The sequence below is a fragment of the Panthera pardus genome, unplaced genomic scaffold (assembly GCF_024362965.1).
Source record: "Panthera pardus isolate Hobbes unplaced genomic scaffold, ASM2436296v1 HiC_scaffold_25, whole genome shotgun sequence".
Classification (NCBI taxonomy): domain Eukaryota; kingdom Metazoa; phylum Chordata; class Mammalia; order Carnivora; family Felidae; genus Panthera; species Panthera pardus.
In genome coordinates, this window is record NW_026526821.1 from 81,138,458 (window position 1) to 81,165,258 (window position 26,801).

At 38.9% G+C, this 26,801-nt stretch overlaps 1 protein-coding gene and 1 long non-coding RNA gene across 7 annotated transcripts in view; one reads left to right on the top strand and one right to left on the bottom strand.

Annotated features, from left to right (window-relative positions):
- Window positions 1–5,228, bottom strand: part of VPS54 (VPS54 subunit of GARP complex) — a 137,850-nt gene extending 132,622 nt beyond the window's left edge. For 2 of the 6 annotated variants that reach the window (XM_053890732.1, XM_053890733.1), the window contains exon 1: window positions 4,985–5,222. The gene's annotated coding sequence lies outside the window, so the exon portion shown is untranslated. Of the gene's footprint in view, window positions 1–4,129; window positions 4,245–4,984 lie in introns of those variants that run through there. The other 4 variants (XR_008417865.1, XM_019435116.2, XM_053890731.1 and 1 more) reach the window with 4 other exon arrangements.
- Window positions 4,675–18,860, top strand: LOC109272912 (uncharacterized). The gene is made up of 4 exons (XR_008417867.1): window positions 4,675–4,880; window positions 10,065–10,195; window positions 13,996–14,057; window positions 18,607–18,860. It is a non-coding gene; the product is annotated as an uncharacterized LOC109272912 (long non-coding RNA).
- The last annotated feature ends 7,941 nt before the right edge of the window (window positions 18,861–26,801 follow it).

The following is a 26,801-nucleotide window of genomic DNA, read 5'->3' on the forward strand; positions in this document are numbered from 1 at the left end:
GAAATTACAAATCTATTAAAAGAATAAGGAATATGGATTTTATCATGAGGATAAAATAGTCACAGAAATAATTTATGATGAGAAATGATATAATCAGATTTTCCCTTCAGAAAAATCACTGATTATAGCACAGAGAATGCAATGGAGAAGACTAAGACTAGAAGAGTCCAGATAGGAAACTTGCTTAATCTCACTGAGAGATGCCCATAGCCTGAACTCTGATAATGGTAGTGGAGATAGAGAAAACTAGACAGATTTCAGATCTTTCTCCAGTTATAAGCTCTTTTCAGTGTCTCACACCCACATTTCTAACTGCCTACTAGGCATCTTCACCTACAAGTCTCAAAGATACCTAAAATTCAATATAGCCAAAACTTAAATTTATTATTTATGCCATCTTTATCTGCCACCACCTGCCAAAAGTTTATTCCTTCTCTAGCTCCGTTAATGGCACAATAATCTATTAGCTTCCTAAACTAGAAACCCTACAGCCAACTTGACTCCCTGACCTCTCTACATTCTTTAATTTCTATACCAGTGTGGACTGTCCTATGGATTCTACCTCCAAAATTCATCACACATCCATCCCTTGCTCTCCATTCTAATTGCGAGTAATCTAGTTCAGGATTTTATTTGCAGATTAGACTGCTGTGAGAATCTCCTAGCAAAAGCTTCTTTGGTTCTAACCTCACTCAATTTTAGAATCATGTTTCTAAAATTCAGATACGATAGGTCACTCTCCTTATGTATTCTTTGATAGTGGTATATATCAAGTTTATCACATTCAAAAACTCCACAACCTGGGCCCAATCTACCCCTCAAAAACTTATGCACCAGTAACGAACAATTCAAAACATAATAGTTCAGATCTGCAGTAAAACAAATCTGCCATTTCCAGTAAAAAAATTTTTACTGTAGAATATCTAATTCTAATTATTTCTAATTACTAATTTTACTAAAGAATATCTGCACTGTGTCATAGTTAGATGTCCTTTTATTTTTCCCTCATATGCCCTCAACTGCAAAGAGAGAGTTGCTAGAGGACCTAAAGGGCTAATCTAATATACCCAATGAGAGTTATTTTCCCACCTGGCAGGAGTTGAGAACACTAGCCAGAATAATACAAACCACAGGTTTAAAACATTACTGACATTTGGGTGGCTATTCTTTGTTCTTTGTTGGGGGAGAGGGGTGTGCAGGATAACATAGGATGTATCCTGTGCATTTATAAATTTAGCAACATTCCTGGCTATATGCCAATGGCACCACACCTTCAGTTGTGACAATGAAAAACATTTCCAGACACTGTCAAATGTCCCTTGGAGGGTAAATTTACCCTCTTTTGAGAACCATTAGTTTAGATGTTAGGGCCCCAGGTCTTTGAAAAAGAAGGCCTCCAACCAGGCTTGTTAATCTTAATTTGTTTTTGAGAAAGAGCAAGAGAGAGCACATATGAGCAAGACAGCAGAGGAAGGAGGCAGAGGGAGAGAATCCCCAACTGAGGGGAAGTGAGGCTTGACTCCACCATCCTGGGATCAAGACCCAAGTGGAAATCAAAAGTCAGATGCTCAACCGACTGAACCACTTAGGCACCCCAATCTTAATTTATTTTTAATTAATTTTGTTTTTAAAATAGAATTTTTTAAAAATAAGACGGTAAAAGTACAAGAAGATACCTTATAGTATATGCCATCCTCCTTTAGGTTAAAGCATTTTTAGAGGATTTTGTAAGAGGGATTTCATCTCTGCAGATGCATTAGTCTCCTGACAACCCTCCATCCCAAAATGAGTAAATGCTAGTAAAATGTCAAATACATGCATACATAAAAGAACCTAAACAATTCTAACTAGCAAATCCCCATTTCTTGCTTTACATGGCCACACTGTGGTTCTTTAGCCACAATCTTAGAGATTCAAGCTTCCACTCTTCAGATTTCCTCATATGGTTCCTGCCATCTATTTGTGAAACAAGTAGGAAGCAAGCTGATGACATTTACGTTTTTTTCCTAACCCTGATATCCTAATATTCAATGGCAAAAATACTCCTTTAACTTTTACGTGACTCCCAGCTGACCAGATCACCTCTTGAGATCACTAAAAACCATTTATGCTTTTTTCTTTCTCTATACTTCATGCTGAATACAACCAAATAGTTGTTTAGAACATCAGTTATTAACACCAGTGATCAGCTGCTTATTCTCGGACTCAAAATATTTTAAACATGTAAGTTGATTTTCAGAGAAAAACTTCAAAAACCTACTTATATGAATGAATCACAATAGGCAAATATTGAGATGGAAAGATTAGTGGTTGCCTAGGTCTGGGGGTGGGGTAGGAGGAATGGGGAGTACTGTTAATGACCAGGTTTCTTTCTGGGGTGATGAAAATGTTCTAAAATTTATTATGATGATGGTTTCACAACTCTGTAAATATACTATAAATCATTTAATTTCATCCTTTAAATGAGTGTTACTCAAAGATGTAAAAGGCCAGAAGCAGGAAAAAGGAATTTTAATCAACTTTTATGGATAGAAAAAGGAACGTGATTAAGAACAAATTCTGCGAAGTTTGCCATTTCATGAGTTATATTTGATTTTAATTCTGACATAAAAACTTAATACCTACCCAGAAATAAATTTTAACTTTTCCAGAAAAACATGAAAATTTAATCTTTTTCTAGTAAACTTTGGATAATTTAAAAACAATGAAAACATTTCAGAAAGCCAAATGCTAAGTAACAAAAACAAAATATATAAATATCAACAAAATGTGAAGTCTTTACAGTTCTGTGATACGTTCTTTACAAAGAAAATCAACACATTTTTCACTTCTTTTAAAAATGATCCTCCAACTGTAAGGTCTGTCCTCATAGTGTAGTAATTCTTAAGTTACCAGATTATAATTTTAAAATAGCCAAATCACAATAAAACTGCAAACATTTAATCCCCCAAACCACAACTATCAACCACCCAAAATTTGCACATATTGATCATTCTTACCAAAACCTATCATGAGCAATGATGACCACTATGAACCATCAAGTAATACTCATTTCTAGGAAATCAGACTCTGACTGCAATACAAATATAGTCAAATCCCAATCATTCCATCTGTTCCATCAAAACTGCTTAGAAATCATCAAGGCTCTCAAAGTACTTTTCCAATTAGAACTATCAGATTTATAAAAGTCAACTCGAATGTCCATCAAAATCTGCAGTTTAAGTTAACCACAATAATGCATTCCTCAGCATACTATATCATGATATCATCTGCCTTGTAATCATTTACTATTGATCGCCCTGGGGTTTGACAAATCAGAAATAGAGCCAATTAAAAACAAAAAAACAAACAGTGCAAACAATTTAATTATTCGAAAGTAAGGAGGGTCTCACTCAATAAAGGACAAAAAATAAAGCTGGTTAAAGGCGAGTTAAAACAAAACAAAACTTGCAACCCCAGGTCAGTCAAAATTCTAAAAATATCGTCCTGAACTCACAACACATGGACAGACCAAGTAGTTAATTATAATGTACAGCCGAAAGTTCCCTTGTCAACGATGGGAGGGCAGGGGAGGCCTGCTTTTGTATCAATGCACAGATGTTAAGAAGCAGAACTGAAGAAAATTAATTACTGAACAAACTACTGCGAGCTAAATCGCCAAACTGCAAAACACCGAGTTAATGGGGGAAGGGGGGTAGCCTTCCCCAGGAAGAAAAACAATTTTTTAATATTTAAATTATTCCAGTAGGCTCAAAAGGAGGCTGAAAGGCCCTACTGAGAAAAGAAAGGGAAAGTTTCGGGGCAGCATCTAAGGAGGGTGATGGAAGTTCCAAAGCCCGGATCCCAGAGAGGGGCGAGAGGGGGGACAGCGGCGTTTGCGGCCGCCGACTGAAGTGGGGAGAGCAGCTACCGCCCCGATCCCAGAGCGGGAGCGAAAAGGAAGAGGAGGTGGTGGCGGAGAAGAGAATGGAAGCTTCAGCGCCCGTCAGTTGTGACCGAAACTCTGTCCGCTTCGGGCCGGGGAGGTGACACAGGGGGTGGGGTCTCAGGCCCTCTCTCCACAGGAGGTCGGGGTGAGGGTGGGCCGCGAAGCGCCGGGGGGGTCAAGTGGGGCCGGCCCGACACCTACCTGCGGGTCCCGGGCAGCCGCCCCAGAGCGAGGCCTAGTGCATCGCCGCCGCCTCCAGCCCTCCACGTCGCGCCGAGGCTGCTCCGCGGCCGCCGCCGCCCGGAGCCCCGCCGGGCCGGAGCCCGGCCTCCCGCCCCCGCCCCGCGCCGGCAGGCCCGTCGGCCGGGGGAGCACAGGGCCGCCCTCCCGAGCCCAGCTCCGCTCGCGGGTGAGAGGCGGCAGCGGCGGCTCCCTCACGTCTCTCCCGGGTGTCCTGTCAGCCAGCAGTTTCCCCCGGGTCCGCAGCGCCGCCTCCGCCGCTGCTGCCACCGCCTCTCCCACATCCCCGGCCTCCAGAGGAGCCGCCGCCGCCGCCACCGCCGCCGCGCCGCGACCACTACCCCTAGCGCTTCTGCTCCCTGCTCCACTGCTTCCCCTCACCCCGCCGGCCCGGCTCGGCCGGGCTAGGTCCGGGAGACAGCGCCGGAGGCCGCCGCGAGGCCGCCGCAGCCCCCAGCCCACAATCCACCGCGCGCCTCCGCCGGGGCGGGAGGGCCGCGGCCCGGGCCGGGGGGAGCGCTCGCCGCCTCGGGAGAGGGGCCACGGCGCGGGCGCCGCGGGCGCTGCCGGCGTTCCCCCGGAGTGGGAAACACCCCGCGCGGCTCCTCTGCGCCTCTTCTGATCGTCCTACAAGCGAAGACAGAAACCAACGCTGAACTCTACTTTTCTCCACGACCCTTCCCCCACCCGAGTTGTTCTCCGGAGCATCCAGGTGGCGGCTTCCGCCTTCCCTGGGACTGGCCCGCGTTCCCTCAACATGGCCCTCGCCCAACCCCCGGACCGACTCCAAACATCCCTAAACCACCCTGGACCTACTAAAGTAGATACTGCCACAACATTCCACCTCGCCTTTCGCCCCCTCAAAGTGAACGCTGTTCAGAGTTTCCCAAATAAATGTCCTTTAAAGGTTAAAGGTCATCCTCTCCGCCACGACACGCTGGACTCTGAAAACAGCGCATTGTCTCTCCATTGATGCCTCCCCCACCGCGTACTTCTCTAAGTTTTCCCCTAGTTCCTGGCCTTCCTACCAGACATCTATCACACTATTCTGGCATTTAAGCCGGTTATTTCTGCTCTTTGAGATACTGGAAGTGCGTGTGTATTAATACCTTCTCACTGTGATTCTTAACAATAATGCAATTCAACCTGGTATCTGAGGACTTGCAATTTTAATCAAAAAAAAAAAAATCTGCAAGAAAGGAAATGCTTTAGAATATTTTTAAAAAGAGAAAAAAGGGCCCTCAGTCATTTGTGTTTATGTCTTAGTGTTAGGAGGATTTCTTTCCAGTTTGAAACTATTGCTTGCCTAAAAATATCTACCAAAGTTTCAGGCATTTAAAAGACAGTCTGTTTTAACAAATGAAAAGTGAAAATGTAGCTCTTACAGTTGGGGATTGAAAAAAGAAGTCGATGCAAGTTTCATTTCCAAGAAGTCACTTTGAAAACTGCAAAAATAACTTTGTGAAATATTTAACCCACTAAATAGATAAAGTTGGGGGAGGCAGGAAAAAAGAGAAGGATGCAACAAAAATAGTTAAGAGGAAATTCTTACCTTATGTTTTTCTAAATTCAGTTCCCTACAATTTTGTAAAGAGAGTAAGAAATCAATCCCCAATGTGAAATAAGTTTAACTAGAAAGTAATAAATCCTTCTAAATCCCCAATCTCCTATAAAACCAGATGAGTTTTTATTATTAAATATTAAGGAAAGCTTCAAATTTCATCCAACGCCAGAGAGGAAAAGAATTTCAGTTTAAATCTAGAGTCGATTCATAGATTATACTAAGAAATGGATTTAGCAATTTCCCATATTTTGAACCTGTTTCAGGAAGTCAACAACAGTTCAAAAGCTGCCTTAAACCTGGCAGTTTGGTCTTTTAAAAAATATTTGCGATTATACTCCACTTTGTTCCAAAAAAGATTCTAAGCTGCTCATGATGGCACTTGGATTAAATAATAATCGTGAGTTGTCTCCCAGACACTGGAACAAGACAAACTGGTTTGCTTTCCTCATTATCCATCTGTAGATAACATGCCATAGGAAGAAAATACACATTCAGTATTGTCCTTAAGTTCTTTTAGGGATCTAACAAGACTTTTACCTTGCCACAGAACAATTCATAATCATGAATCTAAACAGAAAAGTAAATGCTGATGATAAACTTTGCCAAAAACAAAAGAAAACAAAAAGAAAATAACCTGTTAACTGGACCAGTAATTTAAAGTTAGATAAATTTCAAATTAATATATTCACTTGTCTCTTGAATCAATTCATAATAAATGATTTCACTGAATCAATTCATTATAAATGATTGATTTCATTGAATCAATTATTAGAAAAGCCAAATCACATAAATGTGTATAGGGGCGCCTGGGTGGCTCAGTCGGTTAAGCATCCGACTTCAGCTCAGGTCATGATCTCAAGGTCTCTGAGTCTGAGCCCCATGTCTGGCTCTGTGCTGACAGCTCCAAGCCTGGAGCCTGCTTTGGAGTCTGTGTCTCCCTCTCTCTCTGCCCCTCCCCTGCACATGCTCTGTCTCTCTCTCTCTCTCTCTCTCTCTCTCAAGAATAAATAAATGCTAAAAAAATAAACAAAAAAAAAATAATAAATGTGTATAGATGCATTATTAGTGTTCATTTCCAGAAAACACAGATGACAGAAAATTAAGAAAAACTGATAGAAATCATGATTGCCCTCAAAAGATGAAGAAAGATTTAGCTGCTATATTACTAACACTATATTTAGCACAGTAGTTATTAAACCCATTAAGAATTATGGAGGCTCCTGGGTAGCTCAGTCAGTTGAGCAGCAGACTCTTGATTTCAGCTCAGGTCATGATCCCAGGGTTGTGGGATCGAGCCCCACATTTGGCTCTACACTGAGTGTGAAGTCTGCTTAAGATTCTCTCTCTCTCCCTTTGCCTCTTTCCCTCTGCCCCCTCCCCCACTTGCAAGATTTTTCTCTTTCTCTTTCTAAAATTAAATTTTAAATTTTTAAAAATTTTCTTAAAAAGGTTTATGAATAGTTATTATGTTCATTAGGGTCATATATTCTCATTAAAGGGAGAGTGAGAAAATTTTCTATTGCTGTAACACCTATAAAAGGCTTATGTTTATGTTAACTATATGTTCAGTGCATATTTGTGTGTGTAGCAGTAGTGAGGTTAACATGTCTATTCAATCAGTGAACACCATTTTTAATGACATGTTTGACAGAAACTATACATTCACATGCCAATATAAATACAGAAGGGAAAGAGGGCATTGGTAGAAGGAACAATCAGAAAAATCATTTTGCATTTTAGTTAGATATGAGCACTAGCCTCTCTTTATTCCCCACAATGGCAAACCTTAAATCTATCAAATAGAAACCCATTCAAGTCCTCTAACCTACTCTATAGTTAAATATGTATAATTACATCATAGGTTTAGTATATTTTATCCTTGGTAAGCAAAATCCACATGCACTCATGAACTGAAAGTATTATGCTGATAGTAGTTTGTTTCATTATGGTTTAGGTTTTTGATCGAATGCCCTGAATTATTTTCTCTATCATATTTAAATTATTTAAAAATGTTATAATGTTTAGGGGCACCTGGGTGGCTCAGTTGGTTGAGCAACCGACTTCAGCTCAGGTCATGATCTCACAGTTCGTGGGTTTGAGTCCAACATGATCTTGCAGTTTGTGCATGGGTTTGAGCCCTGTGTTGGGCTCTGTGCTGACAGCTCAGAGACTGGAGCCTGCTTCAGATTCCCTCTCTGCCCCTTCCTCACTTATGTGCTCTCTCTCTCTCTCCCAAAATAAATAAACATTTTTTAAATGTTAGATGTTTAAAAATCACAATTTATAACAATATTGCTGGAATCTTAAACTAGGTTTTACTATGTCTTCATATCTAGTAGGACTATCTTAATGTAGGAAACTTCCCAATTTACTTTGAGTATGGTGTAAGACATTAAAACTATGCATGGATATAAGCACCACTAGAAATTTTATATTTCATGTGATAAGAATACATTCAATAATTGTTGGGAGTAATATACAAGTTTTTGACATACCATCATTTGTATCTCCTAAATCAGTTGCATAATTACATTGGAAACAATTAACTTTGTTATATTTTCCTGTTACATTTTTCTTTGACTCTGATACTCCAAATTTCCATTTTGATTATCATAATAATAGCAACTACCATTTACTAAGAATTTACTGTGCTGCAAGCACAGGGAAAACCAAGGTAGTGTGGTGTATTAGTTTTCTATTACTGTGTAAAAATTAGCAAAACTTAGCAGTTTAAAATAACACATATTTTTTATGTTACATTTTCTGTGAGTCAGTAGTTTGAGTACAGCTTAGCTTGGTCTTCTGCTTCATAAGTCTTCAATTAAAGCATGAGTCAGGCTATGTTCTCATCTGGAAGCTTGACTGGGGAACAATCTGCTTTCAAGGTCATTCAGATTGTTAGCAGAATTCCTTTTCTTGCAGTTGTAGGACTGAGAGCCCTAGTTTCTTGCTGGCTGGAGGCTGCCTTCAGCTCCACCTGCAGTTCATTGTCATGTATGTTTTCACAATATGGCTGCTTACTTCATCAAAGCAGTGAAGAGTGTCTCTATACTCTCTAAAATGAGTTTGCTAGCAAGAAAGTGATATTCTATCATCTTTGCCACATTCTGTTGTTTAGAAGCAAGTCACAAGGTTTACCCACACTCAGAGAGAGGGCATTACACAAAGATGTAAGTACCAGGAGGTAGAAATCATGATGGTTACCCTAGAATCTATCTTCCACCTGTAGTAATTATTTCCATAGGCTTTGGAATTCAGCTAACTCTGGGTTTTAAACTCAGCTTTGACACTTCAGCTATGATTTTGATCTCAGTTTCTAGTCCTTTATTTCTTCATCTGCCAAATAGGAGTAATAACCGTAATAACCTCTTCACCTTTTATTTTTCTCCCAGGGTAATAGCAGAGTTGTTGTAAGGATTAAATAAGCATTTTAATGCAATAACTGATAACATGAAATGCTCAATAAGCACTGTTACTTTTCTTCCTTTTCCCTCCTCTCTTTTTTATTTTGAGTCACATTGGCATTTCTACTTTCAACGACTACTTTTTTGGCTTGTGTCCAGCATGTGTGTGTGTGTGTGTGTGTGTGTGTGTGTGTGTGTGTGTGTACCTGGGTCTAGGGCCATGTAAAACCAACTCTAGTATCAATGCCTTTTAAAATAGGACTACAGGGGCGCCTGGGTGGCTCAGTCGGTTAAGCGTCTGACTTCAGCTCAGGTCACGATCTCACGGTCTGTGAGTCCGTGAGTTCGAGCCCCGCGTCGGGCTCTGGGCTGATGGCTCGGAGCCTGGAGCCTGCTTCCGATTCTGTCTCTCCCTCTCTCTCTGCCCCTCCCCTGTTCATGCTCTGTCTCTCTCTGTCTCAAAAATAAATAAACGTTAAAAAAAAATTAAAAAAAAAATAATAAAATAGGACTACATTACAAATGTTATCTCCAACTTGAACTGGGGAAAGTTTTTAAATGATAAATCCGTAACATTAGAAAGATAATTATTAGACATAGAGAACTTTGTTGGGATTGGCTTTTCTCTCCTTCTGTATGTTTAATATGCATATGGTACAAAAGGACATATTGTAGCATAATAGTATTCATAGGTTCTGGGTTTGCCTCCTAGCTCTGCCACTTCCAGATGAGTAACCTCAGGCATGTTAAGTTCTCTAAAGCTCAGTTCCTTATGGGGATAATGATAGTACCCACATTATAGATGTGTTGTGAGGATTACATTTAAGTGTACTTGAATAGTATAGCTTAGTATGTAGCTCATAATCAATATTAAAAATGTTAACTATCATACTCATTATTATAATTTTCACTATCTCATTATTTTTAGGAAAACCACAGAACAGGAAACATGGCCAGACATAGCTTTGAATGAGGTGGAGGAGGTGAGGCACAAGAAACCACAAGATCTAAAAAATCCTCATAAACCAAAGGGCCACAAATAAGATTAGTGGTGAGAAGGTAAGAAAATGTGCAAGTCAGAAATTGGACAAATAGGAACTAGGGGCCAAGGTAAGATTGTGAATTTTCAATCAAACTATGAGTAATGCAACAGCAAGAGACATCAGCAAGAGAAGAGCACATGAAACAGGTAATTCCTATCTTACACATGAAGCCTTTTATATACTTCCTCCTGCAACAGGAGTCAACTACACAGCATACCTAGTCCAGCATTTTGAATAGGAAACACATGAGCCATGTTACTATCAGAAAATAGTGAACGTTGTTGAATAGATTAGAGGAGTATAGCAATCAGAAATGGGCATATCCTGACAAATGTAAAATTATTTTCAAATTGGGCAGTTTCCCTAGAGGCGAATTATATGTGTGTGTGTGTATGTGTGTGTGTGTGTGTGTGTACAGCTATAGTCATAGTTACGGTTCTATGTAGTTACATATAGTTATATGTAGTTATATGTATATATATATATATACACATACACACACACGTAGACATACACATATACACATACCATTTTATTAATCCCATGGTCATATTTTTTCTTATGTTGCTGTATACAGTATTGGTTCCTCCATTGTTTTATTTGGTTCTTTTAACTATAGAGGCCTTGTCTAACAAACTAAGTTACAATATTTCCAGAGCAGGATTTTCTGTTGTTGCTGCAATTGTACCTTAAAAAATATTCCTGCAGAATCTGGGATGATATACTATGTAGTAGGCTTTCAACAAAATGCTTGCTGAATTAAAAAAGAAATGTGAATTACTTCCCCTTAGTAAATGGTATTTGGCATAATGAATATGAATAATTCATGAAATTAATGGATGACCTTGAAATCATACTTGAGTCTTTCATATCCCATATCTACTGTGTCAGCAAATCTTATTAGTTCTACCTTCAAAATACATCTTGACTGAACATTTTTTTTCCACTCACATTGCATCCACCCTGGCCCAAGCCATCTTGCCCACGGGGCCCCTAACTACACTATACACCGCTCGTTATAGGAAGCACCATTCAGAGACCGCAGTGTGAATGATGTTTCTTGGAGTTCTGTAGTGTTTAATGCAATGATCCCACCTGCCTGGATCATGCCCAAGGTCTCCTAGCCTTTGTCCCCTACCAATCTATTCTCAACATAATAGTGAGCTTGATCCTCCTAAAACATAAGTCAGATCATATCATTCTTCTGCTTGAAACTCTCCAGTGGTTCTGTCTCATTCATAGTAAAAGATAAAGTCCTTACAAGGTCATAGATGATGTCATCCCAGGCTTTCCTCTCTGACTTTATCTCCTTCTGCTCTCCCCATATCTTATTCTCCTCTAGTCATATTGGGCTCCTTCTGGGACATGGCAGGCATGCTCCTGGCTCACAGCATTTGCACTTGCTCTTTCCTCTGCCTGGAATGCTTTTCTTCCCCAAATGTCCAAATACCTAACGCTCTCACGTCCTTCAGGTCTTTATTCAGATTTTACCTTCTCAAGAAGACATTCCATGACACCCATATTTCTCATCGCAACACCCTGCCCAATATACTTTTCTGCCTTATTCTTCACCTTAGTCTTTATTATCATCTAACACCCCCCCCACACACACACACACATTTTATTTATTTATCGTCTATCTTTCCCCCACAGGCATGTAAGCTCCATGAGGGCAGAGAGTTTTGTCTGTTTTTTTTGTTTTTTTGTTTTTTTTTGTTTTTTTTTTTACCACATTACCCCCCAACACCTGGTACAGTGCCTGGTGCAAGTTGAGAATTCAATAAACACTTGTTGACATAATGAATAAAAGATGAAGACAGACTAGTACTTATACACATAAACCACTTTTTCTATACACTAAGCAGAATCAGTAACCAATTAGTCTAATGTCTTAAAAACAATTTGCCACCAATATGTTATAGGACTCAAGATTTTTGTAAGCCACATTAATTTGTTAGATTTATAAAGATGATGGTCTTAGCTTATTTTATAATTGGAATACTTTAAGTAATAACTATATGAAATTATTTTTAAAATATGCAATTATATAATGAAGTAGAACTATAAGGACAGATGGTTAAACATCTATTAGGGAAAAAACCATTTATTTAAAATTTCTCTAGGAAAAGGAGAAATTCTACCTAAAAACTTTCTCATAATATTACAGGCCATTTTAAAGCTATACATTTCCAGGGGCACCTGGGTAGCTCAGGAGGTTAAGCTAACTTGAGCTCAGGTCTTGATCTCATGGTCTGTGAGTTGGAGCCCCACATCCGGCTGTCTACTGTCATCATGGAGCCTGCTTTGGATCCTCTGTCTTTCTCTCTCTCCGCCCCTTCCCTGCTCACACTCACCCTCTTTCTCAAAAATAAGTAAACATTTAAAAAAAAAAAAAGCCATACATTTCCAGAGAAACAGAAGCCATACTTGGCCTCTCAAAGGTTTCCTCAAGAACCATTTTCTCCATTAAGTGGGTTTGTGTCTCAACACCAGCCAACACAGAAGGAACCCCTTAAGCAATAGGAATATACATTATTACACCACTATGTAATATTTTTAAATAGAAAGGAAAAAAAAACAGTAAGGAGATATTTTACAAGCAAAATAAACAGAGAGAGGAAAAAAAAACGAGTATTATGAAACCAGGACAATTTCACAATATAATCCAAAGTAAAAGATTAACATAACAATGGATTGCAATTATATAATGGAGTTTCTTGAATACCAAAATATATTAGAACAGCCATTGCATTCCCATGCCACTGTCTGGTCATTCTGGTTCCCATTCTATCAGGAAATAAAATATATATGTTTTCTCACCTATTCTCTTCTATGAATTCCTGAATGTTAATAAAAAGTTCTCAATCAGAATCTGATTTCAATCTGGAAAACTTATTTCCAAAAATCTAACTCTAGGTTTAGAAAAGCCATTTTCCCTTCCATGGTTTTAAGTTTCTATATGAAACAAAAACAAACTTTGGGTGCCTGGGTGGCTCAGTCAGTTAAACCTCTGACTTCAGCTTAGGTCATGATCACATGGTTCCTGAGTTTGAGCCCTGCATCGGGCTCTGCGCCCTGACAGTGAGGAGCCTGCTTGGGATTTTCTCTCTCTGCTCCTCCTCCACTCACGGGCTCATGCACACATGCACCCACTCTGTCTCTCTCAAAATAAATAAACTTACAAAAAAAAATACACTCAAAGAAAGAAAACATAGTTGAAATAAAGGATTTTTGGAATTGAAGAGGCCTCTCACTTGACAGACGAGGAAATGAAGATCCAAAGGGCTGAAAGAGATCATGGTTTAGTAGTAGCAAAATAGAATTCAAATAGTAGCAAATTCAAATCAGAAGCCAGGTTCAGAGACTTCTAGTCTCATGCTCTTTGTCCCACACTGTTTCATGGGAATGGCACAGCAACAAAGTACCATAAAAGTGAAAATTTACATTAAGTGAAATTACTTATTATTTGAATCCAAAAGATATCAGATTCTCTTTCTCCTCCAAAGAAAAGTTAAGACTTTTTCTAATGTATGGAATATGAAGGTTCTTATTACTTGTAAGAAAAAAAAAAGCATCTTGTATAAAAGGTTTTGCCTGGTGATAAGTATTTAATAACTTAGGAAATAATCAATGTAGATTAATTTATTATTTTAAGTATTCATTATTAGTTCCCAACCCCAAGAGACAGTTCCCATATTTGCTTGCAAGAATGCAGTATTTTAGACAATGTATAGCTTATTTTTGTATTTTCCTCCCTTATAAATATGCAAAAGCCTATTTCCATTCTTCTAAGTTTATATTAACTTTACTTTGCAGTTCAGTCTACACAGCAAAAGAAATGGTAAAGTGAGCATAAAGGACACATTTGCAAAACATAAGTATTTTTGTGTCTATTACAAATTGAAAGTCAGACTACTGATAGGTATTTTTCCATAGAGCCCTACAACAAGCGTATATCAAACCAGTGAGCAAACGAAAAGCTTGTATAAATGTCTTTGTCTTTATGATTAAACTTGCTCACTGATGCATGCCATTGAGTGCTGGTTTGATTCCAGGTGGTCAGCATATCTCTCTGGTTAATGGAATCCAGAGGGAAATTGCTCTCCTCTCTGGTTGATTCCTTACTGCCTGCCTGTGCTGCCTGTGTTTTGCCCTAGTAAGTTAAAGGCTACCTCAGTTACTCACTACTTGCCCCCAGAATGAGGTTAATTTTTGTCAAAATCATAATTACTTTTAATGGTAGGCCCAATATTCTGATTCTGATTCTCAGTTTCTTATTATGGGGGCACCTGGGTAGCTCAGTTGATTAAGCGTCCAACTCTTGATTTAGGCTCAAGTCATGATCCTAGTATTGTGGGATCAAGCCCCACACTGAGCATGGAGCCTGCCTGAGATTCTCACTCTCCTTCTGCCCTACCCCCACTCCCTCTCTCTCTCCCTCTCTCTCTCTAAAATATAATTTTAAAAACTAATTTTTTTATTATAATGAAGAGGTACGAAAAATGTTTCTATACCAATACTACCTAAACTCCTGCACTCATCCTCATTCTCAAGTAGACAACCATTCACACTCAGTGAATTTTTATCAAGGATGTTTCTGGGTCCTAGATGCTAGCCTTAAGTAAGACTGATTCAGTTCATGTTCTCATAGCACTGACAATCTGGGTTGGGGTGGAGAGGGAGTACAGAAGAGAGACATTAAGCAAATAATTACAGGAATTGTTCAACAAGAGTTGGAATACGTGTCATGGAAAGGTAAATGAAGCTTATGAGAGCTTGTAAAGGTGAATGTAATTTAATATTAGGTGAACAGAGAATCCTTGTCCAAGGAAGCAGGATTTAAACTGAAAAATGAGGGGCGCCTGGGTGGCTCAGTCGGTTAAGCGGCCGACTTTGGCTCAGGTTATGATCTCGCGGTCCGTGAGTTCGAGCCCCGCGTCGGGCTCTGTGCTGACCGCTCAGAGCCTGGAGCCTGTTTCGGATTCTGTGTCTCCCTCTCTCTGACCCTCCCCTGTTCATGCTCTGTCTCTCCCTGTCTCAAAAATAAATTAAAAAACCGTTAAGAAAATTAAAAAAATAAAATAAATAAACTGAAAAATGAATAGGAGTTGGCCAGCGAAAGGGAATAGTGGTCATGAAGAGTCCCATGTTGTGGAAATGGCCAGAAGAAAGTAGGCATGATGGAGCTAGGTAACAGAGAAAAGGCCAATATGGCTGGTATGCAATGAGACAAAAGTAGAACAAAGTCAGATCATAGAGGGAGTTATTGGTCATTTTGGAGTTTGAATTTTATTGCAAGCTATGATAGGGCTTTGAGCAAGGAGATGACACAAGTATAGATTTAAAAGATCAGTTTGATCACTGGGTGGAGAATGAGTTTCTGGAGGTAACCAAGAGAAGGTGGCATGAGCAGTTGGAATGTATCTCTAATGGACCGAATATTTGTATCCCTCTGCCCCCAATTCATAGGCTGAAACCTTAATCCCAAGTGTGATGGTATTTGGAGGTGGAACCTTTAGGCAATAATTAGGTTTGGATGGGATCATGAGGGTGAAACCCCCATGATGAGATTAGTGTTCTTATAAGAAGAGGAAGAAAGAGGTCACTCTCTCTCTACCATGTGAGGACACAGCAAGAAGGCAGCTGTCTGTAAGCCAGGAAGAAGGCTCTTATTAGGAACTGAATCTGCTGACAGCTTGATCTTGCACTTCTCAGATTCCCTCACTGCAAGATAAACGTCTGTTTTTTGAGCTACCCAGTCTATGGATTGTGCTATAGCAGCCCGGCAGCCCAAGCTGACTAAGACAGTGTCCAAGAGGTCCAGGTGTTCGGTGAAGGTAGTAGTGCTGAAGACAAAGGACAGTAGACAGATTTGAGCAGTATCCCAGGAAACAGAATTGAAAGCACTTGGTGATTGGTTGGACAAAGGGGCTAAGAAATAGGTGGATATTAGGGATGATTTTTGGTTCCTAACATTAGCAACAGGGAGGGTGGTGGAACCATTTAATGAGTTAGGAAACCTTGGAAGATAAAAAGATTTGGCACCATAAGCTCAGTAATTGACATGTCCAACTTGGGATGTCTGTGTAATAGCTACCTGGAAATATCAAGGAGACATATAGATGAGTCTGGAACCTCAGAAGGGAGGCCCAAGGATATAAATTCAGAAGCTGTCAACATGTAGTTAATAACTGAAAGGATGGATGTATATGAGATTCCTGAAAGTATAAAGACAGAAGAAGAAAAGAGAAAGGAAAGGAAGGGAAGAGAATGGAAAGAAAAGGGGCCTGCAACTGGCCACAAATCTGTACAATAAGCATATACCAGCATATATCAAATCAGTGAGGAAACAACATGTTTCTGTAAATGGCTTTGTCTTTATAATTAAACTAGTTCACTAATGTGTGTCAGTGAGTGCTGGTTTGATTCCAAGTGGTCATCATATTTCTCTGGTTAACAGATTAGATTCTGAGAGAAGGAAAAGTAACCAAGGAAAACTAGAAAAAGGAGCCAGAGAAATAAGAAGAAAGCCAGGAGACTATAAGGTCACAGAAAAGAAAAGAAGTATTTTTTTTTTTTAAGCTAGGAATGGTCAACTATGGCAAACAAGATGTGTGCTGTCCATTAGATTTAGCAGCATGAAGGTCACTACTAATCCTAGCAAGATAAATTTGGTAGATGGTGGAATTGGAAGCAGATTGTGATGAGTTGAGGACTGTTATATGGAGAAAAATAAAAGATGAATAAACCGTTGCTAGAAGCTTAGTTGTTAAAAAAAAAAAAAGGTGGGGGTAGATGAAGTGGTAGGTAGAAGTGGATGTGAGAGAGGATTTTCTTTTAATTTTTATTTTGTTTGAGAGAGAGGAGAGAGAGACTCTCAAGCAGGTTCCATGCTCAGCATGGAGCCCAATGTTGGGGCTCGATTCCATGACCTGAGCCAAAATCAAGAGTCAGATGCTCAACTGACTAAGCCACCCAGACACCCCGGGAGGACTTTCTTAATATGGTAGATACATGAACATGTTTGACTTTCCATAAGTGCTCTTCAAAAAAATAATAATAATTAACTTCTCCAAGCATGATCATTGTTTTTCTCCCAAATGTTTGTTTGTTCATGTTATTCTGTGGATCAAAAGATCTAATATAAAGATCTAAATATAAAGAGAGACAGAGCATGAGTGGGGGAGGGGCAGAGAGAGAGGGAGACACAGAATCTGAAACAGGCTCCAGGCTCTGAGCTGTCAGCACAGAGCTGAATTCAGGGCTCAAACTCACAAACCGGGAGATCATGACCTGAGCTGAAGTCAGACGCTTAACCGACTGAGCCACCCAGGCTCCCCGAGAGATCTGATATAAATTAAAATTTTGGTTGAACTTGACCAAAAAATCTGACTTGGGCAACAATAAAAAGAGGAGGGAGTAATTTATTGCCATTTATTGCCATCATGCCATTAAAAAGTCTGTGGTTAAGGATGACTTAGGACATGAGATTTAAAGGCTCAAATGATCAAGTAAGAACCAATTCTTCTCCCCCGCCCCTACAACCAGCTTTGCTGTCATCCATTTATTCATTTAAGAATATTTATTGAAAAGCTACCATGCCTCATACTCTATTTTAAGCGCTGGAAATATAATGATATAAAATATGAGCAAATTCACTTTCACTACTTCTTTTTAGCATTGTACTGGAGGTTCTAGCCAGTGCAGTAAGTTAAGAAGAAGAAATTTTAACAGTATAAAAATTGGGAAGAAATAAAACCGTTATAATGTTTAGATAATATAACTGTGTACTAACATATATTAGTAGAATTAATTAACCAGTAAGGCTGCTGGATACAAAATGTGGTAGGTAGAATTCTAAGGCATCCCCCAAGATTCCTGCCCCCTGATGTACATGCCCTATGTAATCCCCTCCCTCTAAGTGTGGGTGGACTTGTGAATATGATAAGATTTCACTTGCATGATTGTGTTATGGTATATGGCAATGGTGAAGGAATTTTGCAGATATAATTAAGATCAGTTGAACCTGGGGCGCCTGGGTGGCTCAGTCGGTTAAGCATCCGACTTCAGCTCAGGTCACGATCTCTCGGTCCGTGAGTTCGAGCCCCGTGTCGGGCTCTGGGCTGATGGCTCAGAGCCTGGAGCCTGCTTCCGATTCTGTGTCTCCCTCTCTCTCTGCCCCTCCCCTGTTCATGCTCTCTCTCTGTCTCAAAAATAAATAAACGTTAAAAAAAAAAAATTAAAAAAAAAAAAAAAGATCAGTTGAACCTGAATTCATTAAAAGGGAGATCATCCTAATGGCCCTACATAGTCAGGTAAGTACTTTTAAAAGAGTTTAGAGGTCAAAGATGTCATAAATCAGAGATACTTGATACAAAACAACTGGTCTCCTGCTTTAAAGAAACTAAAATGCCATTTTTCAGAGAGAGAGGGCTACATGACAGGAAATTGCAGTGGCCTCCCGGAGTCAGAGTGGCTGCTAGATGACAGCCAGCATGAAAGAGGAACCTCACAACAATAATCAGGGAGCTTGGAAGAGGACCCTCAGCCTCCAATGAGATCATAGGCCCTGCAGACACCTTGATTTTAGCCTAATGAGATTCTGAGCAGAAGATCTAGCTAACTAGCATTTCGACTACTGCTTCGTGGAAACTGTAAGATAATAAATTTGTTTTCTAAGATATTTTGAAATTTATGGTACTTTCTTATGCAGCCATAGAAAACCAATATATATAGTCATTATACAAAAATTCCATAGTTTTTCTATATATGAGTAACAAGCAGAAAATTAAAAAAATATATTACCATTTACAATTGCCCAAAAATACCAAATACCGAGGAATAAATCTAATGAAAGTATGCAAGACCAACCCCTGCACAGAAAAGTAGAGAAATTTATTGAGAGAAATTAAAGATAAATAAATGGAAATTTGTACATTGCTCATGGATTAGAAGTTTCAGTGTTGTAAAGTATGTCAATCTCTCCAAATCAACTTATAGATTCAATGCAATTCCAATGAAAATCCCAATAGGTGCATTTGCAGAAAATAGTAAACTGATTCTAAAATGTACATGGAGGGGCTCCTGGGTGGCTCAGTTGGTTAAGCATCTGACTTCGGGTCGGGTTATGATCTCCCAGTTTATGAGTTCCAGCTCCTCATTGGGCTCTGTGCTGAAAGCTCAGAGCCTGGAGCCTGCTTTGGATTCTGTGTCTCCCTCTCTCTGCCCCTCCCCAACTCATGCTCTGTCTCTCTGTCTCTCAAAAAATAAATAAACATTAAAAAAATTTAAATATATGTGGAAATGCAAAAGGCCAAAAATAGATAAACACTTTTATAAAGAACACGGTAGGAGCACATACTCTACCAGTTACCAGGTTTTATTATAAGACTCCAGTATAATATGGTATGGTATAGGTGTAGTAACTAAATATAAAAAAATTTTTAACTTCCTACAAATTAAAAAAGAAAAGACACTAAACTCAATAGAAAAATGGCCAGATGAACAGACATTTCACAAAAAAGGATATCCAAATAGCCATAAGAAAATGTATTCAACCTCATTGGTTAGAAAAACGCAATATGATATACTACATATTCACATTTAAAAGACTGAAAATACCAAACGATGCCTAGGATATGGAGCAACAAGTACATATAAGGGTAGAAGAGTAAGTTGTTGCAATTACCATGGAATATAGTTTGGCAATATCTTCTAGAGTGAAACATATGTGCACTCTGTAACCTAGCAATTCTGCTCTTAGAAGTATATCCAATAGAAATGCATGTGTTAAAAAAAAAAGGTGTGTATATGTATGTTCAGCAAAGACATTTACAGTAAAGTTGAGTGACAGAAACCACTCAAGAATGTATACTATATAATTCCATTTATATAAAATCCAAAAACTCAGATCTATGGTGCTATTGGTCAAGAGGAGAGAGGGGGTAGTGATTGGGAGGAGTAAATATGTGTATTCACTTTACAAGAATTTTTTACTCAAACATTTGTTTTGTGCCTCCCTGCTCCCCATGTGAGTCATGTATCAATGAAAAAGATTTAAAAATAAAGCCAAGCTTCTTGCCCTCATGGACTTTATACTCTACTGTGAGGATCTCTGCTCTCTAATGTTATCTGGCTTCAGTCTCAGGCTTCGAGTGGTGAGCAGTGATAGGAAGATGACTGCCGGCAGCTCCCAGTCCACAACCTTCAAACCGGTAGAAGCCAAGGCACATTTTCACTAGCTCAGCAAAAGTCCCAGATTGCCTCCCTTTGGCTCTGATTGGGTGATGATACATCCATTCAAACACCGTGACCAGTGTGAGGCTCTAACTGGCTGGACCTGAATCATAGCCAATCCTGAAGCCAGAATGAAATGGAGTCCATTTAACCAGAACACATAAAATAAGAATGAGCAAAGATGTGGTTCCCCAGAAAGAAAAAAAAAAAAAAAAAACAACTGGGGCACCATTTCAGAAGAGGAAATAAATATAGGCTGAAAACCCAGCAAATTTCCACAATGGGTCTCCTAAAAGTGAAAGCCCAGATTTGCTACTTTGTGTTAGGTCAACTTCCCCTTAATCTCTTTAATTTTATCACACATGCTTCAGGCTTGTTTCTTGCACTGCTAATGTGATTCAAATGGACTCTGTTCTTACCTTTTGTTAGCTGAGAAATAGGGTACTCTCCCTTACCACTTTTCTGTGGTAATAAGCCCAAAAAATATCCCTTTAAATCACTGGTTTTGTATTTTTTGGGTAAATATCCTATGTTTATAGCAATATTATTTATAAAAACCAAATTATGGAAGCAGCCCAAGTATCCACCAACAGATAAATGGATAAAGGAGATGTGGTATGTATATACAATGGGATATTATTCAGCCATGAAAGAGAATGAAATCCTGCCATTTGCAACAACAGGGATGGAACCACAGAGTATAATGCTAAGTGAAATAAGTCAGTCAGAGAAAGACAAATACCAAATTATTTCACTCATAGGTGGAATTCAAGAAACAAACAAAATGAGCAAAGGAAATAAAGAGAAAGAGAGAGACAAACCAAGAAACAGACCTTTAGCTACAGAGAACAAACTGATGGTTACCAGAGGGGAGGTGGAGGGGGGATGGATAGAACAGGTGATAGGGACTAAGGAGTTCACTTGTGATGAGCACTGGGTAATGTATGGAATCGTTGAATCACCATATTGTATACCTGAAATTAATATAGTACCGTATGTTCATTATACTGGGATTAAAATAAAATTAAATTAAATTAAATTAAATTAAATTAAATTAAATTAAATAACAAAAAGAAGAAAAGAAATAAGCCCAAAACAACCAACTAAACAAAAAATAACAAAAATCCATTTAGAGTTTTGTTTGTTTTTGATAGAAACTACAATGTAATGTCATTAATAAAAATAATCAGACCTTGCAAAATGACTTGTATTTCAGTTCACCTCTAAGAGGCTACTTTCAGGTGCCTAAGGGACAGCTTCCCCTGTAAGCTTTCTTTACCATCCTCTTCTCTGATCTGAGTTACTTAGTTCCTCTAATTTTGCTCACTTACACTGTATTGTAATTTTCTGTTTATTTATCTGTCTTTTCCATTGCCTCATGAGTTCCTTGAGGACAGGGTTTTGGCCATTATCTCTGTATCACCAGTACAAAGCTCATTGTCTGGGACATACATGGTGGAGGGTCAATAAATATTTTCTGAATGAATGAGTGTTTCATGTTTCAATTGCATTTAATCCTGATAACAGCCTTGTGAGATAGAGATTATTAACCTGCTGCTTGGAGAGGCAGGGTAAGTGACTTGCTCAAGATCACACAAAGTAAGTGGAATCAGGATTTGGGCTTCAATCTATCTAATGCCAAAGTCTGGGCTCTTGGCCAATGACTTGGTTGAAAACGTTCATTTATTTGGAATGAGGTTCAAACTGTGACTTGCAAAAGTTTTCCCTAATTTGATCCTACCTGCCTGTCTAAGCCTTTGTGTCATTATTCACCTCATGCATCTTTCCTTACTACCCCTGAACAGACTTGGTTTTCCTTCATCTATTCAAATCTTATCCCTTCTTCAAAAATCAACTCAGATGTCATCTCTTTTATTAAATGTCATATCATTTATTTCCTGAACCATGAACATGGTATTTATGACATACTAGCTCCCATTCAAGCTATTAGTGGACCTCTTCTTCTTCTTTTTTTTAATTTTTTTTTTAGGTAATCTCTACACCCAATGTGGGGCTTGAACCCACAACCCCAAGATCAGGAGTCACAGCTCTTCTGACTGAGCCAGATAGGCACCCCTTTTAGTGGACCTCTTAGTTTCCATAGTAGACTACTACATGATGGTATGTCTTCTCCGTGGCTTGTGCATGGTAAACTTAAAAGAATTTTGAGGAATTAATGCTGATACTGGTGCCTTTTTGGTATGCCACCCATTTTCCTTACTGTCTAGGGCTTATGACTGTGCAAATCGCTATCAAATGTGCCCTCATATCCCATATCCTCCTCATATCCCATAGCCTGTGTTCTCTCTTGACATTCAAGGGGACTTTACGCATTCAGAACCACCAGCTATTGAATTGGCAAACTGAAGTATAGAAGAGGCTTTTGATAGCTGTTAATGGCATGGTTTCACAAAGAGTTGAAAGATACAGCTTTGTGAATAATATTTAGTTTAGAAGGACTAGTGACTATGAGAAGAAAAATAAGGGAATTTATTTCGGGTGTTTCTAGAGCTGAGATAATTTGGTCTGCTAACAGTGAAACCTCAAATTAACCAGACCCAATTAACTGGCATTAACTGCCATTTCCAATCACACACACACACACATATACACACACACACACACACAGGGCAGGGGGCGGGGGGGGGGGGAACTTGTCCTTATTTGTCCTTAGTAAAAAAAGACAAATGACAACAATACCAAAACATTGTCAAGGGTGTGTTCAAAACAGCAACTAGCAGCATGTGTCTTCCTCTCAGTAATGGCATCATTTCTAGAAATGAAGCAACTCAAAATTCCGAGTCATGCAAAGAGAAAGATAAAAGGGCTTAACCAGAAAAGTCATTTACCCAGCACATGTCATTTTCCACAAATTATGTATGGTTAAGCAGTGTTATAAGACTATACAGTGAGTTGCCTAGGAGTTGTTAAGTATAATATTCCTTAAAAAACAACAACTTTACAAACTTGTTTAGGGCAAGAATTGTAACAACTAAACTAACCAGGAATGTCAGGGCATTTTCAAAAAGAGACTAGAATCCTCAAAGTATATCTGGAGCAGAAGATCCTGGTATGCCTTGTTTTCTGTTAAATTGCAAGCTTCTTCACTGATCAGGTTTCAAGTTTCACTGCAGCAACTGACACAATGTGATTACTTAGCCTGCAAAAGTGAAAAGAATATAAAGGGACATGATTGAAGTACTAAAAATTCCAGTTACAGAGGGCATGTGAAAATTGATCTGCTCATCCTTTTAATCTGGTTGAAAGAGACAGGAACAACATAATTTAAAATGAAGTTTAATAATAATGGAAATACCAGAGAAATAAATGATTTCATGCAGCATTTTTAAGGGGTACCATTTGCAATGGCAAAGGCAGGAATGGAGAAAAAGGCTGAAGTAAGATGTATTATTTTAAACTGAGTAATCATACTTATTAACATTTAATGACAAACTCAACAAAACCAAGTTTCCAGTGATTAGAACACAGGAACTTGCAGCTAACACTGAAAATTCCACTGGAAGAATACAAGAATAGCTATTATAATAAATAAGGTTGGCAGCAAATTAGTGTGGTGAGCAAAACAGTTAATATGACAAATCTGTTTAGATGATGATGACAATGATAAGGATGATAGCTGGTGTGTTCACAGCTATTTCTCATATTTGTAAAAAAAAAAATCTCTGGGTTTCTTTTAATTTTGTTTTGTTTTTCTCCATTCTTTGATTTACCTTCCCTGGGCCCTTTCTAACACTCCCCACCCCCAGCTCTATATATACAAACTCCAGAAGTGATCTCTGACCTCACTACTAAGAAAAAACAAACCTCTACTCTTTATCCCTCTTCCACACTTCATGCCACACTAGTCATTTTCTGCTTTGTAATATAGGTATACATTACGTGGTTTGTTTCCCCTACTGGACCTTAAGCATAAGACTTATGATTTGTCTCTGTATTTTCTACATTATCATCTCTTCCTTATTAGTAAGCAACCAACAAATATTTGTAAATAATTATAAACATGTGTTTTTAATTTTTTAATGTTTATTTTTTGAGAGAGAGAGAGAGACAGAGCATGAGTAGGGGAGGGGCAGAGAGAGAGGGAGACACAGAATCTGAAACAGGCTCCAGGCTCTGAGCTGTCAGCACAGAGCATGATGCCGGGCTTGAACTCACGAACCATAAGATCGTGACCTGAGCTGAAGTAGAACACTTAACTGATCGAGCCACCCAGGTGCCCCATATAAACATATATTTAATGAATGAGAGAGTAGGGATGGAGTTGCATTGATGTAACTGTGTCTTATCCAGATTCTCTTTGACCAACGTCTTATCTTTTCAAGGGCAAAAGATGCAATTTTTACGGCTTCATGGGCTAAGAATTGCTAATATTCAGACAACATACTATAGATATGTTCTAAAATCTTCATATGAATTAATTTTATAAATTTAATTATATTTTATTTTTTAATGTATGTATGTTGTTATATATGTATGTATGTATTTAGAGCAGGAGAGAGGCAGAGAGAGAGGAGCAGAGGATCTGAAGCCGACAGCAGCAAGCAGGATGTGGGGCTTAAACTCACAAACCACTAGATCATGACTTGAGACAAAGTTGGATGCTTAATCAACTGAGCCACCTAGGTGCCCCTATACATTTAATTATATTTTAATGCCAGAGGAGTCTTGCTATTTAGTGGAAGCATGTATAGGATCCTTTTGAAATGCTTAACTCCTCCTTATTTATTTTGTTTTGGTGTCAACACAAAGGGATAGTTTAATATATTTAAAATATTTATTTACACACAATAAAAGTCACTCTTTCGATGCATAGCATTATAAATTTTGACAAAAGCAGAGAGTCACATAATCAAGAGACAGAACAGTGCCATCATTCAGAAAATTCCCTCATGCTGTCCCTTTGTTATTCCATCCCCTTGCCCCAAATCCTTGGTAACCACCAATCTGTTCTCTGTTCCTATAGTTTTGCCTTTTCCAGAATGTCATCTAACGGGAATCAGAAAATATAAAGCCTTTTGAGTCTGGCATCTTTCACTTAGCATAATGCATTTGAGATTCATCCATATTGTTGAGGTATCAATAGTTCACTTGTTTTGATTGCTGAGTTTCATTCCACGGTATAGAAGTATTACAGTTGAAGGAGATTTGGGTTGTTTCCAGGTTTGGGCTATTGTGAATAAACCTGTTATAAATACTCACGAACAGATTTTTGTGTGAACATATACTTTTATTTATCTTGGATAAATATCTAGCTAGGAGTGGGATTATGGTGGTCATATGGTAAGTGTGTAACTTCATAAAAACTGCCAAACTGCATTCCAAAGTTGCTGCATTTGCATCCCCATTTATAATGTATAAGAATTGTTCTAGGGGCACCTAGGTGGCTTAGTCAGTTAAGCATCCGGCTTTGGCTCAGGTCATGATCTTATATAGTTCATGGGTTCGAGCCCCGTGTCAGGCTCTGCGCTGACATCTCAGAGCCTGAAACCTGCTTCAGATTCTGTATCTCCCTCTCTCTGCCCCTCCCCCACTCGCACTCTGTCTCTTTCTCTCTCAAAAATAAACATTAAAAAAAAAAGAAAAAAAAAAAAAGAACTGCTCTAACTAGCATCCTAACCAGCACTAGGTAATGTAAGCTTTGTTTTTATTTTTATTTATGTTTATTTATTTATTTTGAGAGTGAGAGAGAAAGAGAGCATGAGTGGGGGAGGGGCAGAGAGAGAGAGAGAGAGAGAGAGAGAGAGAGAATCCCAAGCAGGCTCCACGCTGTCAGCACAGAGCCCACCGTAGGGCTTGAACTCATGAACAATGAAATCATGACCTGAGTCAAAATCAAGAGTTGGTCGCTTAACCAACTGAGCCACTCACGAGCATCTATTTATTTTTAAATAAACTCTATACCCAACATGGGGCTCAAACTCACGACCCTGAGATCAAGAGTTGTATACTCTACTGACTGAACCAACCAGATGCCCCTACTGTAAGTTTAGTTTTCAAAAGCCATTCTAGTGAGTGCGTAGTGGTTTTTCACTGTAGTTTTAATTTGTATTTCCCTAATGACCAAAGATATTGTGTATCTTTGCATGTACTTATTTGCTATCTATATATCTTCTTTGGTAAAATATCTGTTGAAATGTTTTGTCCTTTTAAAAAATTGGCTTGTTTTGGGTGCCTGGTGGCTCAGTTGGTAAAGCATCTGACTTCAGCTCAGGTCATGATTTCACAGTTCATGGGTTCGGGCCCTGTGTTGGGCTCTGTGCGGACAGCTCAGAGCCTGGAACCTGCTTCAGATTCTGTGTCTCCTTCTCTCTCTCTGCCCCTCCTTTGTTTGTGCTCTGTCTCTCTCTCTTAAAAATAAATAAACA